A 16,563-nucleotide genomic window follows, 5' to 3' on the forward strand; every position below is an offset into this window, starting at 1 on the left:
CTGGCAGAGATGGCATCACTTCTTGCTCCATTTGGCAAAAATCACTACTGGATCATAGCTCTCCTTCCCATTGACTCTGAATGGGACCTCAAAATGCTGCTCAACACAACTACAACTGACATAACTGGGGATGACCTTTTAGATGAAAATTATTTGTCATCTCCTGACATAGGTATCAATCTTGCAAACTAAAATTCCGACGTTTAATAATTTGTGATCATTTCACCTAGACTGGGATAATACTTACTCTTGAACAGTCTTTAAAAAATATGATATTGGAAGGATAATAGTTAAACTGTTCAGATTAGAAGAACAAATGTATTCGTTTTTATTGTTCTCTAAATTACCTATTATAATTAGGAGCATGTAAGAAATGCTGCTAATTACAAACACATCTATCTTTTGAGACTTTGTGTGATAACAAACTGCTTTCCTTTATTAAATCTTTTAATTCCTAAATTTTTAAGAAATCAATTTGACATATTCAGAGTATCCACAATTAATCTCAACCAATCTTAGAGCTCCTACAACTACATTTAATATTTCAGAGTCATAAACATGTGTATCTTTTTTTTTTTTTTTTTTTTTTTAGGAGAGGCAACCCTTGGTTGACCTCACAGATTGCAAGGACCTTGTCAGCTTACAACCCCTTATTATAATTATCATTTTTTGTTTCCTTTATGCCTACAGCACCTGATCTTCCTAGGTAGTTTCCCATCCAAGTACTAACCAGACCTGACCCTGCTTAGCTTCCAAGATCATACGGGATCGGGCTTATTCAGGTGTATCATTTTTTATGTTTCTCTAAATAAATCTGAACTGAAGCTTACACCTTGTCAAAGCTTTAGTTCTGAAAACTTCCCGGACAAGCTCAAAGGAACACACAGGAATCATCTGAGTTTTTAGCACAGATCTCCATACGATGCAACCACCAGAGATAGTTCTGTTTTTCATATCTTCATGATTCCATCGGCATTCAATTTTTTTTTTAATCACTGAGAAGCTTACCAGTGCTCTCTGTGTTGAGGCCAGATGAAAATCTTTGCAAGTTCAGAGAAAGCAAAAACTTGTAAATAAAAAATGACACAAATCAAAAAGTATTAATAATTTCCTGTGGAAAATAAGATCAATATTCGTGTATTGTTGCATTCCTGAGGCATATCTCTCTTCTTATCAAAAGGCCTAATAGTTTTCTGATAGGTAGAGGAAGGGAGAAAAATCCAGTTTTGCCTTTTCTTTTTATTTAATTGATAATTAATGCTTATATTTAATTTTGCATAAAATCAAAGTAAGCATTTATTGTTGGCTTTCTATGTGCCATGCCCTCTTTTAAGAGTTTCATGTGTATTAACTTGTATATTCTTTAAACAACCATAAGAGATCACTACTATTCTTATTCTTATTTTACAAATGTACAAACTGAGCCATAGAGATTAATCAATTACCAGTGTCGCCCAACTATGTAAGTGGTGAAGCTAATGTGAAACTTCAAAAGTCTGGCTCTTATGTCAGTAACCTCTTCTCTACTGGATACAATCCCCTGAGATAGTAATCAGGCCCCACCCTCTTCCCTGATCCAAACTGTGCCAAGTTAGGTCAATTGAATACTCCCTCCCCATAATTCCTGTCCTAAGAAATGGCGGGGATAGGGAGGTGAAGGGGCGTGGGGGGGAGATGGAAGGGAAACTACAAATGTTTGGAGTCTGTGTACCCTAGTTGAGAGGGTATCCTGACCAGCCCACCAGTGCCACAAGCTTTTCCTGCAGTTCTTGCCCCTAACCCTCCACATCTGCCCTATCCAAGGCTGCGTTTCCAGCCTTCCCATGGATTCTGTAAGCTTGTCACATGACTCCTAATAAATTCCCTTCTGCCTGAATTGCCAGAAGTAGTTTCTATTTCTTGCAACTGAAGAATGCTAATAGACACCATTGGAAGTTAGGGAAGGTGTCTGTCATTTCTTTAAATTCTCTTCATTGCACTAGTGCTATAACAGTAGGGAAGTACTTAGCCATTGAGCTGAATTCGATCTCAGCTCCACCACTGACTTGTCTCTTTTCTATAAAGTGGAGATAATAATAGTACCTACCTCAAAGTGTTGTTATGAAGAGAAATGAGAGAAACAGAAAGTGCTTGGAAGGGTATCTGGCCTATACTAAGCAGCTAATAAATAGTAGCTTTTTCATTTATTGTCATCTATATTTCTAGTCAATTAAAATGATTCCAGTTATAAACACAATATACAGTAATCATTTTAATTCGACATTAAAATTTAATCCTCCATATATATGTCTTTGTATATTTAAGTAATGTATAAATTTAATTTACAAATCTTCTCCAGAGAGAAAATTTCTGAATAAATCTGCATGTATGAAAAGATGCACTTTGGGTTCTGCAACAGTCTCTCATTTTAATATATATTCTATCTAGTGAAGTATTTATCTCTTCTTATTTTAACCACCACCTGAGAGACAATGCCGTGAATATATTAATTTTTCATATAAGTAGGTGAGTCTTTATTGTCATAAATCTTTATTCATGCTGAGAATGTAATCTTGAAATTTAGATAAAACCACTTCAGTTTATTATGTATAATTAAGTTGTAAATTATGAGTGCTAAGTAAAATTTATAGCATTTTTTTTCTGTGAGATGAAGACTGAATTCACTCTGGACTTTTTTGGTGTAGCTATAGTAGATGAGTGATTGTCAAATTTGTGAATTAGCTAAGATGTTAAATTATTTTCTGTATTAACCTGAATTATCTTAATTGGCTTGATCAAATTCATTAAATAAATATTCAACCCTCAAATTGTCTTTCTTGTTTGGAAGATCAAAGTATGCACTGAGAATGGTTTCTGTTAAAAATGCAATTCCATATCAAATCAAAGCAGCTATCTGTTAAATACTATACCATTAAAGTTAAGTTATCACTCACGTAATTGCTTTAAAAATGAAAATTAAAGTTATAATTATAAAACTAAATATGACTAGGTGAGAAAAAAAGTTCTCACATGAAAAGCAGAGACCAAAAAAAAAAAAAGGACAAAAAATGTAGAGGTATAGAGATAATGCAAGAGGCAAAAGAAAATATAAAAAATAAAACTATTAAAAGCATTCCCAGAGAGATAAGGGATGATACACACTCATGAAATAATAAAGAACCCTTGGAAACTGAAAATATTATAGCAAGAGCAAAAACTTTAATAAATGATTTGGAAGATAAAGTTGAAGTATCTTTCAGAAAGAAGAGAAAAAAACCAAGAAAATGGAAATTGGACAGAGAAAAAAAAGAAAAGTATTGGATCACTACAGAATGTCTAATTTCCATCTAAAATGTGAAAAATTCCAGGGCAAGGATTTTGTATGTTTTAATTCGATGGCTAGAACAAAACCAGACACATAGTAGATCCTCAATAACTATTTTTTAATGAAAGGAGTTGAAGAAATAAAAAACAGGGAAACTAGAAAGGAGCAAATTACCAGAAAAATATGAGGAAATTCTCAGCATAGTAGGAAATCAATTTCCAGAGTGAAAAGATCCACTCAGCACAGGGAAATGGGAAAGACCCACATCAAGATATATGATTGTGAAACTTCAGAACACCAGAGACAAAGCTTCCGGGGAGGAGAAAAAACCCGTGCAAAGGACTCAGAGTGGAACTAGCTTTGAACTTCCCTATAGCAAAGCTGGAACTCTATTAGGCACCAGTTAGATGTCCTCATCATGTGATTTTTATACATTCTTTCAAATGCCCTATGATACAGACAAACCTACTTCATTCATGTCTGATGACAGAGAGCAACGTCCTTTAATAGTGTCCAAGATCATTCCTTACTTGCAAGCACATGCATGAACTAAATTCTTTCAAAATATTGTCATTGAAGACGATCAGAAAAGCAAGTTCATGTCTAAAGTTTTGTGGCTTGATACTAATTCCCTGGTATCAAATTAAAAAATTTGAACTCAGTAACTATTCAGTCTATCTTATGTGCCCTCATTGCATGCAACTGCAACAATAAATAGAAAATGAAAACAGACAGTGAAAATTATATAACAAAATTCACTCTCAAATGTTCCTCCAATAAAGTAAAAAACAATAACACTTACCTCTGGTCAGTATTCATGTGGTGACCAGGGCTAGTGATAGTGCCACAAGGCTCCATGTAGCTGGACTGTTGATTTTTTAATGTCCAGACTCTCAATTTTAAGTGACAGAAACTCAACTCAATCTAATTTAAGCAACGAAGAGAATGCATGGGCTCCTGAAAACGAGAAGTCCAAGGAGTGGGTTCTGTTTCAAACATAACTGGATCTAAGAGTGCAAATCACATCATTAGATCTCTCCTTCTACCTTTCCTTTTAAGTCTCTCCCTCTTCTGTTTTTCTCTGTGTGGATACATTTCCAAGCAGGATTTCTCCAATGAGAGCAAAGATAGCCACCAAATAGCCCAGGCTTATCTTATTTTCACAGCTAGCAATTCCAAATGCCCCAGCATTTTCATTAATCTTTGGAAAGAACTTAGATTATGTCACTTGCTCTTTCCTGGACAAGTGTGTGACTAGGGGGGACAAGTACTCTGATTGGACAGCCTGGTTCATAAATTCATATGACTGACAGGCCCACCAGGATCCTGTGGAGTGGGAGAGTGATAGCATTCAAAAAGAAAGGATGAGAGAAGACTCCTTCGCACCTCTCCCACACCCCAAAAAAGGAACGGATGGCCACTTAGATGAGATTTTCCACTAGGAGTCAAAATCCTTCTTGCTATAGGAGACTAAATGAAATTCAATGGTTTTAAGAAGAGCATACTTGAGAAAATTGTCACCTTGAAGTGATGGATGGCTTAATGAGAATTTAAAAAAGAAAAACTCAACCCGCAGCATTATCCAAATTACTGGAGGTATAACATCCTTGGTTTCTAGGAGATGTGTAAATGACTCACTTGTATTTTTAATTTGCAAGGAAAGGGTGCCAAGTTTCCAGTTTGAAACTGAAGGCACATCTTTCGATCCATACAATTTCACACAGAGAGGCACATCATGAAGATGAAGACAAATCTCAAATTATTCTTATCCAAAAGTACCCAACATTGTACCTAATATTTACTAGTCATGATATTCTCACAGCCCTGGGTGCTTCAGATCAGATGTGGACTCTTCTTTTTAAAATATCTCCCTTGGTGTGCTTTAATATAGCTCTGGGGCTTGATCTTATCAAAACACTTTCTATTCAACTTGCATAGTAAATAATCTTTCCTTGTTTCTTTCAGAATCTGCCTGGCTCTCAGCTTTTATATGGTCCTTTTCTCCACAGATACCAACCACCCGGTCCTTAAAATCAGTCTCAGCCTCTAAAAGGCACTCTTGCTCATCGCCTAGGGACTTGGCACACCAAGTTATACTCACTGCTAGACCAGCTATGATGCCCTGCTCCTATAACTAGGCTCTGACTTGGCTTCACGGCCACACTTTCTGGTTATCTGTTCTCATAACTACATCTCTGTCTGTTCCCTGTGCCTGAATCCTTGTCTTAGAAACCTGCTAAGAACCATACTCTATGCCCCGGGGGGGCTCTGCCTTCTTATCAGTCCCTGTTCTTATCATACCAGGGACTAAAGGAATGCACCATAACCTCAGCCTAAATACCTGACAGATAGGTGACTTTCAATATTTGGAGATATATGCAGAGAAGCATTCAACATGTACCATCTGAGAACTCCCAACTTTGTGTCAAGCCCATGCTTTCTTAAATTGTTTTTAAATGGTACCTTCCTGAGGTAAATTTAGTCCCAGCAACTCTGGCTTTATCTGTCCCCTTTCTATTCTTACTTTATCTCAGTGGGGAATCCACTTCCATCCAGTTCTTGCCCTTCTCTGGAGAGCAAGATTATTTCTTGTCCTGTCGAGTTTTCTCACTATTCTGAGTTTTATTTCATGAAAGGGTTACTCTTTAAAAAAGAATGATTTAATTGCGTGCTGGCCAAGCTAGATTGTAATCATTTTTATCAACTTCCCTTACCAAGCTGGATTTTGTCATTTTTGTCTCGCCAGCATCCTTAGTGATGGGAAACTAACCCTTTCCTTTTCACAGGATTTTGAGTCAAAATACGTTGACAGCCTTGGCCAGAGGGGTGGGCCCATGACCAGGTGGGTCAGTGGAGTCCCTCCTTATTACTGCCATGATTGTTTCTGAGGTTAGGACCTGACCAAGCATGGCCAACCAGAGACCTTCCCTAGGATTTGATGTATACACATTTGGAGAGAAAAGTGGGGTAGTTATGCTGTGATGTAGGCCTGGGGCTCCCGCAGCTATCTACCCCACCACATGCAGAAAGGCTGAAGGCATCAAGAAATGCAGTCAGAGAATGAAACCAAGCCAAGTAGAAATGAGAAACGAGAGGCAGAAACTTTTAATTTAACATACACTCCTGTTTTTCCCAGTATGTGAGCCAACAAACTTTTTTTAGGGGGGAGATGGGGCTTAAGCTAGTCTGAGTTGAATTTTTGTCTTTATAGAACACTATTTCAAGGTATTCACACATCTGACCAAAACCCATCTACTGGAGATCTGGGGGCTAATCTCTCTAAGCCTTTGGAAAGCAGATCTAGAGAGGGGTTCTTTGTTGAGGTAAACTAGCTTTACCATGAGGCTAAATTAGGGCTCCTCCTGTCTTCCCTGATCTAGTCCTTCCAATCCATCTTTAGAGAGAGTTGGACCTGCAAGGAAGATACTCCTTCAGTCAGTAGTACGTAAGTTCAGGACCTGTCTCATAAACCCTGTCACCAGCAGAACAGAGAGCATATTAACCATAGTTGAGTTGATGGTGTAAGTCTCTGGACTCCCTTTGTGAGTGTAGTGCTCCTGCTTCCAATGGCTTGTCCTGATGTCACTAATCACATAAGTCACTCTTACCTGATGGTGCAAAAAATGATGGTGCCTCAGGGAATCTATTTGTACAAAAATCTTTCTTCTATGGGAATGTGAAGAGTCACCCCTCTTCTTGGGTTCCTTTCTCCCTTCCTCTGGACTTAGCACCTCATCCTAGTTCTTACTCCCATATTATTCATAGTACCTTATGGCTCAGAATGGGCCAATCAGAGCCTGTCTTTCAACTTTCTGAATTGAATTCTGACCTTCTATCTCCCCTTCCTCGGGTAATGTCATCTTCAAAATCATTCTACTTTTTCAGAGCCTTCATATAAGCTGTTTCTCTAAATGAAATACTTTTTCCTGTCATCTCAGTTGACTATGTTTTTATCTTCCTTCAGACCTCAAAAAGTTGACTTCCTCAACTTAAATATTAACCCCACAGGGGTGTCTTCCCTGCCAGTTTTGTTTAAAAAGGGCTCCCATAGTGATCTCCATCTCAGCCACTTGTTTCACAACACAAAGGAATGGTCACTATCTTTTAAATGTAGACCAATGTCAGAAGATGGAATATGTTTACAGGTTAAAATTGAAAAAAGATGAAGTATATCGAAATGTCTTTTAAAAATCTACTATCAGAAAAAAATGGTCCCAAACCTGTACTAGGAAGAAATTAGCATTCCTGATAAAATGCTTAAGAAGTTTTCTGAGGTCATGGTTCCATAGTGTAAGCAGTTGGCATGTCTGCTTTGCATGCAGAAGGTCCTGGATTCATGCCTCAGTAGAGCCACAGTCTATGGTCTATAGCCATGCCCCCCTGAGCAAGCCTGATATCTGATCTCAGAAGCTAAGCAGGGTCGGGCCTGGTTAGCAGTGGGATGGGAGACCACCGAGAAAGACAAGGTGCTATAGGCATAAAATAATAATAATAAAGAAGTTTTCTGAAATCTAACTAGATTAGGACTTATTCTGAGAAAAACCAATTACCTCTCCAATTAACTCCCTTAAACAGTCTTTTATATGCAATCTACAAAGGATTAACTTTTCAATTTTCTTACAAAACATTTCTTATTTTAAATTTTAATAATGTATTTTATTTAACCAATATATCCAAAATAATATCATTTCAACATATGCTCCACATAAAAAAATCGTTAATAAGCTATTTTATATCTTTATTATTATAAAGACTTCAAAATCCAGTGGGAATCAGCACATACCAATTTCACAGTAGCCATATTAGCCGTATATCAAGTAAAACTTAAATAAATTTGTATTTTTTTTCCTGTGAATCTGTCTTTGTCAGTTTAATTTTCAGACCCAGCCAGGGACCCTAAGAAGGTTGAGAAAAACTTTTTCCTCCCTTATACTTGTAAAAAAATACACATGAAAGAAACGAGTTCCTTTTTCTCTTTCCAGCCTGTAACATGAATATATCTGACATTCTCTGGTCCTTTCTGACTCCTCATGGAGGCCACTCTCAAATGTTATCACATTCCAACAAGAGAAATCCCACTCCAAAAATATTGGTGAGTAATAATTTTTTAATAGAGGTTTCAAGGGAAACAGAAGTGGTTCTGTAAAACACAGCATCTTTTAGCAGCATCTTTTAAATACCTACTTGAACATTTCTCTCTCTCTAAAGTTTCTCAAACATCAGCCTCACACCTTTCGCTTTTCTCTTTCTCAAATCAATTCGACCTCCCTCCCTGGCTTTGCACTCTCATTTCCTCTCCTCCTCCTCCTCTCTCTCCCCAAGATCTTCTCCTTTGTGTCTCTTTTCCATTCTAGAGTAAGTGGCCCTCTTTGGCTTCCTCAGTTTGCATCCCTAGTTCCTCAATAGGTCTGAAAAAAGGCTTTTTGCAGGATATACCATTAACAGAAGATAGGCGAGAGAAAGTGATGGCAAATTACTGATCTTTTTTTTTTTTTCATATTCCTTCTGTTTGAAATTGTACAATGTTGGGGTAGTGGTGGGGTGGGGGAGGAGGATAATTGAGCGTGCAGTGCCGTGGAGAGTACACCAAAATATGAAGCCTGAATCCAAGGGGTCTGCAGAGACAATCCTTTGTACATAGACAGATTGTCTGCTAGGGCACTAAAAGGACTAAGTGATTCGCCTTGGCTTTTGTACTCCATTAGTGCCAAAATGGCTAGTTATAAGTCATTAATGACTCAACTTGTTAATGCCTCTCTGTGTAACTTCTAAAAGAATGCATTGCAAATACCCTCTATGTGATTTTTAAAACTCACTTAACGCTCCCTCATTTAAGATGTCTTTTATTGTCTTCTAGATGCAACCTTTCTCCAATTTAAAAAAAACATGTATTGCTAAATCCTTCATTGAACTAGCAAATGTTCAAGATGCACTAGGTCTCCTGAAGGTCTTCCTTTTGCTAGTGTGGGCTGTCGATCATATGAATGTAGGTCTAAGAACAGTAAAGAAGAAATTTTATGCAATGCACTATTCAAACAAATGTTCAATGTCCAACCAAAGCTAATTCTACATGGGACAAAAATAGATGGAAATGTGTTATTTGTGGTTCAGCTTGGCTTGCTTTTTTGACTTAGCAAAGAACTGATTTCATTTTTAAATCCTGCTATATTCTCTATAGTGACTTAAAAACATAGCGCAGAATTTTTAAAATGAGTATTTGTTATTCCCAGTGGCCTAAGATGGATATTTAAAAGAGCCTAAAGCCAAAATATGATGCAGTTCACTGTAGTGCTGCTTTCAGTATAATTTGGGTCTTTTTTAAAAGACATACTATTTTTTTACTGATTATAAAAGTAATATATCTCAATTGTGAAAATGTATAAAACACATGAAATAAAAATTATCATTAATCCTAACACCCAAAGAGAGTCACAAATGATATTTTGGGATATATTCTTTCAGTCTTTTTCTATAGTCAGGGCCAATTTCAAGGGTATGGGACCTGTGCAGTCATACAGGACTCATGTTCAGAAGGGTCCTTTGCTTGGTATAAGGCTCTACTGTTGCTGTCTTGGAATTATTAATAAATTTTGAACAAGAGGTCCTGCATTTTCATTTCGCACTAGGCCCTGCAAACGATAGGATTTCCATATACCCTTCACCCATATTCTATCTACAGACATTCACACATATACATATACTGATTATATATACATATACACATATTATATACATCTATAATATATTTACAATCTATGCTATTAAAATTCTAAAATTCTTTGTAAATGTTATTTTTAATACTTGTATAATATTTCATAGTATGGAAACATAATCACTTATTTAATTATGTTCTTATTTTTGCAACCTGGATTTGTAAGCAGGTGCTATATATGACTGCATATTATAACAATACATAATAATTATATATTGTTATAAACAATGAGAAATACCTTTTTCGTATTATTTTAAAATGTGTTTCTAATTATCTCTTTAAAATAACATTCCGGAAGTAAAACTGAAGGGATAAAGGGATGTGAACATTTTTGGATCTTTGTATTTAAATTGCCAAATAGCTTTCCAGAAAGATTGCTAGTATCAGCAGAGGGTAAGAAACTCCCTCTTCATTACCTCAGCAGCAAAAAATATAATTTAAAAATATTTGGTAATTGAATAAATTAAAATATTTTTCAATTACCTTAATTTCCACTTCTCTGACTGCTAAGAAGTTTTTAAAAAATATATTACTCATTTTAATTTCTTCTTGGAATTGACCTAGAATGCAAACTTCTCAACATGATTTTTAAAGTCCTTTGTGTCCTACCACTCTAGCTTTATCTTCTATCACTCCTCTCTTCATCCCCCTACATTCTATTCTACGTTCCAACCATATTGAATTTTATTCTTTTCCTAAAATTTGTCATGCTTTCTCTTGCTTCTGGCCCTTTGAATATTCTACATACATTTCTGGACACTTCTTCCTGTATCTTTTTGTCTGATTAACTTCTGATTGTCCTTCAGTTCTCAGCTTACACATTACTTTTACTGAAAGCCTTCCTTGACCCCCAAATTAGGTTTGGTACACCAGCTAGGGGCTCCTAAATCACTCCGCTCTCCTTCTCCCCTTCTTCTTCCTCCTCCTTCTTCTTAACAAACTTTTTATTTTTGAATAATTTTAGATTTACAGAGGAGCTCCAAAGATAGTATAGAATTCCCATATACCCTTCGCCCAGCTTCCCCTAACATACTGTGATACATTTGTCAAAACTAAAATGTGAATGTAGATGTGATAGTATTAACTAAACTACAGACTTCTTTTGGATTTTATTAATTTTTCCTCTAAAGTCTTTTTTCTATTCTAGGATCCAATCTAGGATACTGTATTTAGTTATCCATTTTTTTCCTCCACATTTAGTTATCATGTCTCCTTAGTTTCATGTACTATTTATGTTATAGTACTTATTACATTTTATTCTAGCTGCTTCCTCTTCTAGAATATAAGCTCTGTGAGAGTAGGGACTATGTATTTTTCACCATTGCAGCCCCTGTTCTCACAGTATCCATACTAAGCAGGTACTGTATATGACTAAACATAAAGCAAGATTTTTAAAAAGAATCTCTCAATAAAGAGGAAAACACTCTCCACTTAAGTTCTTATAAAATCTCTTACATTGTGGTACATTTTCTCAAAATTTTTTTCTTTTTTTTAAGGTTTTTTTTTTTTTATGGTGACATTGGTTAACAAAATCCAATAAGTTTCAGCTGTACATTTTAACAGTAAGGCATATATATGTTTACATTGTGTGTTCACCTCCATAGTTAGATTTCTTTCTGTCACCACATATTTGATCCCCTTTACCCATCTACCACCTCCCCAACCCCTATCCTCTGGTAACCACTAGTCTATAGTCCATGTCCACGAGTCTCTGTTTGTCCTGTTCATTTGTTGCTTTTAGGTTTATATCCCACATATAAGTGATATCATGTGATTTTCAACTTTTTCTGTCTGGCTTATTTCTCTTAGCATGATCATCTCAAAGTCCATCCATGTCACAAATGGCAGTATTTCATCTCTTCTTATGGCTGAGTACTATTCCATCGTATATATGTACCGCAGTTTCTTTATCCAATCATCTACCGTAGGACACTTCGGTTGCTTCCATCTCCTGTCACTGTGAACAATGCTGCTATGAACATTGATATGCAAATATCTTTTCAGATATGGGTTTTCAAGTCTTTGAGATAAATACCCAGTCAGAGGTCAATTTTTCTATTTACTAGCCTGAAATGACCTAATTAAATGTTTGTATGCTTGTAAAGATTATCTTTTGGAATTAGTGAGAATAGAGGCAAAGACATTTAAAAACATTTAGTTGCTTGTATTTTTGGGGGTTGTGACCTCACAGTTGTAAGGGTTGTTTGTCCCTATAAATGAGGCTTTTAAAAGGAGATGGGGAAAAAAGGAGATGGAGACTGAAGAAAAAGGCTTATTATAAAGTTCACTTTAAAAAGTCATGCAGCTATTCAGAGGCGAAGATGAAGCACTTTCCTAGTCAAAGCTACTGTCTCCTGCCTGGAACTGCTATAATAGCCTCCTAAATGGTGCCTCCGAACCCTCTCTTGTCTATTTACCACCTGTTCTCTATCAACATCCGGAGTGGTCTTTTCAACATTCAAATCCCCTACTTAAAAACCTGCACTCATTTTCCAACTGATATGTGAATGAAGATCAAAATCCTTAACAACTCACAAAATCTCGAATGCTCATTCTTCTGCTCACTCTTTCCACCCTCAGCCTACAAGTCTCAGCCCAAGCCTCACTTCCCTGACCATGTCTGTCTGCCAGGTCTGTACTCTCAGAATTCAACTGAGCTTTTCTTTTCTTTTCTCTTTTTAATTTTTTAAACGCCTACAGCACCTGGTATTCCTAGATGGTCTCCCACCCAAGTACTAACCAGGCCCGACCTTACTTAGCTTCCAAGATCAGATGAGATTGGGTACGTTCAGGGTGGCGTGGCCGTAGACCGAGCTTTTCTTAATAGCCCTCATTAGTTATAACTATAACTATAACTATAAACTAATAGCCCTCATTAGTTATAATTATAAACTCTGAGGGTAAGACCCAAGTCACATTTTATTCACCTTTGTATTTCTAACATCTAGCAAAGTACCTGGCATAGGAAATTTGTGAACACCTATAATTAGTTGAAAAAAGAATGAGTCCTTTCAACAAGAGTGAATTTTATATCCAGCAGTCTAATAGAGTAACCTTTAATATTTGTAATTTTCAATTTCTGGGCACCTAAACTTTACTTTGAGTTCGATGAGAATTGACCATCTAACTTCCTTAAGACCATTTAGCTCTATGATTCTGGGATCAAATACCTTAAATGAAGTCTTATTTAGAGAGTCTCATTTTTAGATGTCTTTTATCAAGCTAGTCATCAATAACTGACATCTGCTATCTGATTCTCTGAAAAGTCTGTCATCTCTACCTAATTTTGACCTGGTATTTACCACATGAGAACCCTCCACCTGACCTCTCTTGGCCAGAGTCCTTTTTGAGAGTTTCCAAGTTTTCCCCCTGATTAATGACACTTCAGGTACCCTACTTGGAAATGAGGGCTCACTTTCCAGTATTTGTATCTGACATAGAGGAGGAACAGAAACTCTGTGCAGCATATATTTCATGAAATTTCTTTGGAGAATAAAGTGTTGCTACTCTGTCTCATTCAGTTCTGTAGCTTGTGTACCTCTTGTAAAAATGAAGAGTACCATCAGTCCTATCTGTGGTTCTGCTTCCCAGATTCAACTAATATTTGGAGAAAAAAGTTACGTTGTTACTGACTATGGCCTATGGCCTTTACATCGGTACTGAACATGTACAGACTTTGTTTTTCCTTGTCATTATTCCCTAAACAATATAGTATATGACAGCTATTTCCATAGCATTCACATTGCATTAGGTATTATAAGTAATATAGAGATGATATGTGTAGGTTATATGCAAACACTACAGACATTTTATATAAGAAACTTGAGCATCTAATTCAGAATTACTAAGCATCTGTATCTCAGTTATATAGGAGAAACTGCCAGCTTCTGCAATGTGGACTTCATGTAATCTGTGGAGTAAAGCTGAGTTAACAGCAATTTTATCTCCCAGCGATACAATGCTCTGTGCAAAGTGTCCTGCCTATAACTTGTTCGGAGAAAGTTGTTATCAGAAGTTGTGTCTACATCTCCATAATGTCTACATCTCCAGGCTATTTCCTTACTCCCTGGCCACTGCCTAACTCCAAGTTCTAATCCTATAGAACTCTTCGTTCCCTAAATGCCATTCATATCTTCTTTCTCTTTCTCCCCGAATGTTGCCAGAGTTCTCTATTTAAAAGATCACTGAGTTAAAAAGGAAACCTTCTTTCTTTATTTTTCCATAACAGTTATTAACATCCAACATAGTATTGTATTTGTTCCAATGATTTACTGTCTGTTTCCCCTTATTAAAATGTATGTTCCATGATGAAGGAATTTTTATCTGTTTTATTCATTATTGTAGTCCTAGTGCTTAGAACAGTGCGTGACACGTAGTAGGTGCTTATTAAATCCAAATGCCTGTTCATGAAACCACTGATGCATAATATATAGAATAAAGAATATTCAAGATTAACTATATCACACATAGGCTTGAATGAGATTCTTAATTTCAAATCGCTGAACAAAATGTTCAAAGTTAAAAAGAAAAACACACAACAAGCCACTACTTTGGAAGAGAATATCGACATGTAGAAGAAATAAGGTGCAGAATTATGAAATTTAGAATGGAAATATCACTAAAGAGTGAGCCCTTGGAGACGAGCTAGGTATAGCTGCATATCACACATGCATCTGCAGCCTTGGTTGCTAGAAATAATTGCCCTGAGTATTTTCTGGGAGTAATATGCCATCCCTGATCTGCTTGGCTCCCTTTGCCCTGAGGGCTTGACTACTTGGCTTGCTTCCTTGGCAGAGAGGTATAGGAGATGATAGCAGAGTCAAGGGCTTTGTAACGATGGGAATGAAGTGAGACAACCTCCTTGGGGTGAGGGCTGGCTGCAACAGCAATTTCGGGAACCTGGTTCCACCTGACTGGACCTATGAAGGTTTTGGTTTCCCCAGGGGCTTCTTGAAGAAGCCAGGTAACAGAAGTCAGAAATGCATGAGACTCATACAGCCTCTCCAGAGATGTCACATGTGACCAAGCAACCAACTGTGTCTCTTTGAGAAGCCGTGTCCCCTTCCCCCTTACTCTTCCTTCTCTGGATATGTACTCATCTCCCCTTACCACCCATCCCTCCCTATGCACAATAAAAATGAACTCTCTAAGCTTTGTCTCAGGCTTTGTTTTCTAGAAAACCCAGACTAAGTCATAAAGAGGAAGAAGTTGTCACAATTTGGTTTCAGAAAGATTACACTAAACCACAGACATACCTTAGAGTTTAAATCTTTCTCTTATTGCTTACTGCAAAAAAGTATGTTTCCACCACAAAATAGTTAAAATATTAATATCTAGAAAATGCCAAATAACCATAAAGTGAAAAATTGGTAGAAACTCAAGTGAAGACTAAAAAATATGAAGATAAATTACTGACATCAGAAAGACTGGTCTAAAATTCATTCATTCAGTCAGTCAGTCAACAAAGAGTATACAACACTAATCTAGGTGCCGGAGACATATAGTAAATAAGACATATGGGCCCTTCCCCAAGGAGTTTAAATACTACTGGAGGAGACGAATGATAAACAAAATAAAGTATTTAATATAATATCAGATGGTAATAAATGATATGAAGAAAAATAAAGAGGAGAGGATAGATAGAGAGTAATGAAATACCCCTTTAGATAGTGTGGTTAGGAAAGGCCTCTCTGGGAAGGAAACCTAAGCAGAGACTTGAATGAAGAGAAGTATCCATGTGAAAATCTAAGAACTAGCATTCAACTAGGCACACTCATAGGTTGTTTATGTTAGCTTTGAGCTGAGAATAAATCAATAGAGCAAGGAAAGGAGAAAAGTTTTTGCTTTTTGTTTCTGATCTTAAAATCATCGAATCCTGAACCTCTTCTAAATTTCTCTTGGTGACTGATTTTGTTTTTTAATTTGATCAATTTAGTGGAAATTGAAGTTACTTCCTTCTTTTTCAATGCAAGATTGTTTCTAATCATTTCGTAGCCCCACACTTTGCCTGCTATTATTGCTATTTATTTATGCATCTCATATCCATGTAATACAGTATATGCTCTGAAAGCAAAGTCCATATATTTTCAGCTTTACATTCCCTGAAATATCTAGCACAGAGTAAGCAAGTAATTATTTGCTGAATGTAAATTTTTATTTTTAATGCCATAGGATCAAATCATCTAGCACCTTAAAATTCCTAAATCACAAATAAGAGTTCCGTTTAGCCTCTTTGAAGCTATATTTATGCATGCACTGATTTTTAAAAAAATAAAATATCTGGTCCTGAACAAGTTTACCTAACCTCTTTGAGCTTCACTGTAGAGCACATTGGAATAACAATTCATACTTTACAGTATTTATTGGTGCAAGAATTTAAAAAAGAACATAAATCATCTAGTATAGGATCAAACACATAGTAGTATTTAATAAATTGTTATTTGATAAAGAAATTAATAATATTCAAGATTGATCTAAAACCAGGTTATTTAATCATGTAAAGAATGTTCTAGTTATTTGTTAACAGCATTTGTTATTAGTTATTTCC

General features: G+C 36.3%; 1 non-coding gene across 1 annotated transcript; it reads right to left on the reverse strand.

Annotated features, from left to right (window-relative positions):
- Positions 1-12,707: 12,707 nt before the first annotated feature.
- LOC120621337 (5S ribosomal RNA) lies at positions 12,708-12,826 on the reverse strand. The gene has a single exon (XR_005658114.1). It is a non-coding gene; the product is annotated as a 5S ribosomal RNA (ribosomal RNA).
- Between the last annotated feature and the right edge of the window lie 3,737 nt (positions 12,827-16,563).

This window comes from Pteropus medius, unplaced genomic scaffold (assembly GCF_902729225.1).
Source record: "Pteropus medius unplaced genomic scaffold, Ma_sr-lr_union100, whole genome shotgun sequence".
In the NCBI taxonomy this organism is placed as follows: Eukaryota; Metazoa; Chordata; class Mammalia; order Chiroptera; family Pteropodidae; genus Pteropus; species Pteropus medius.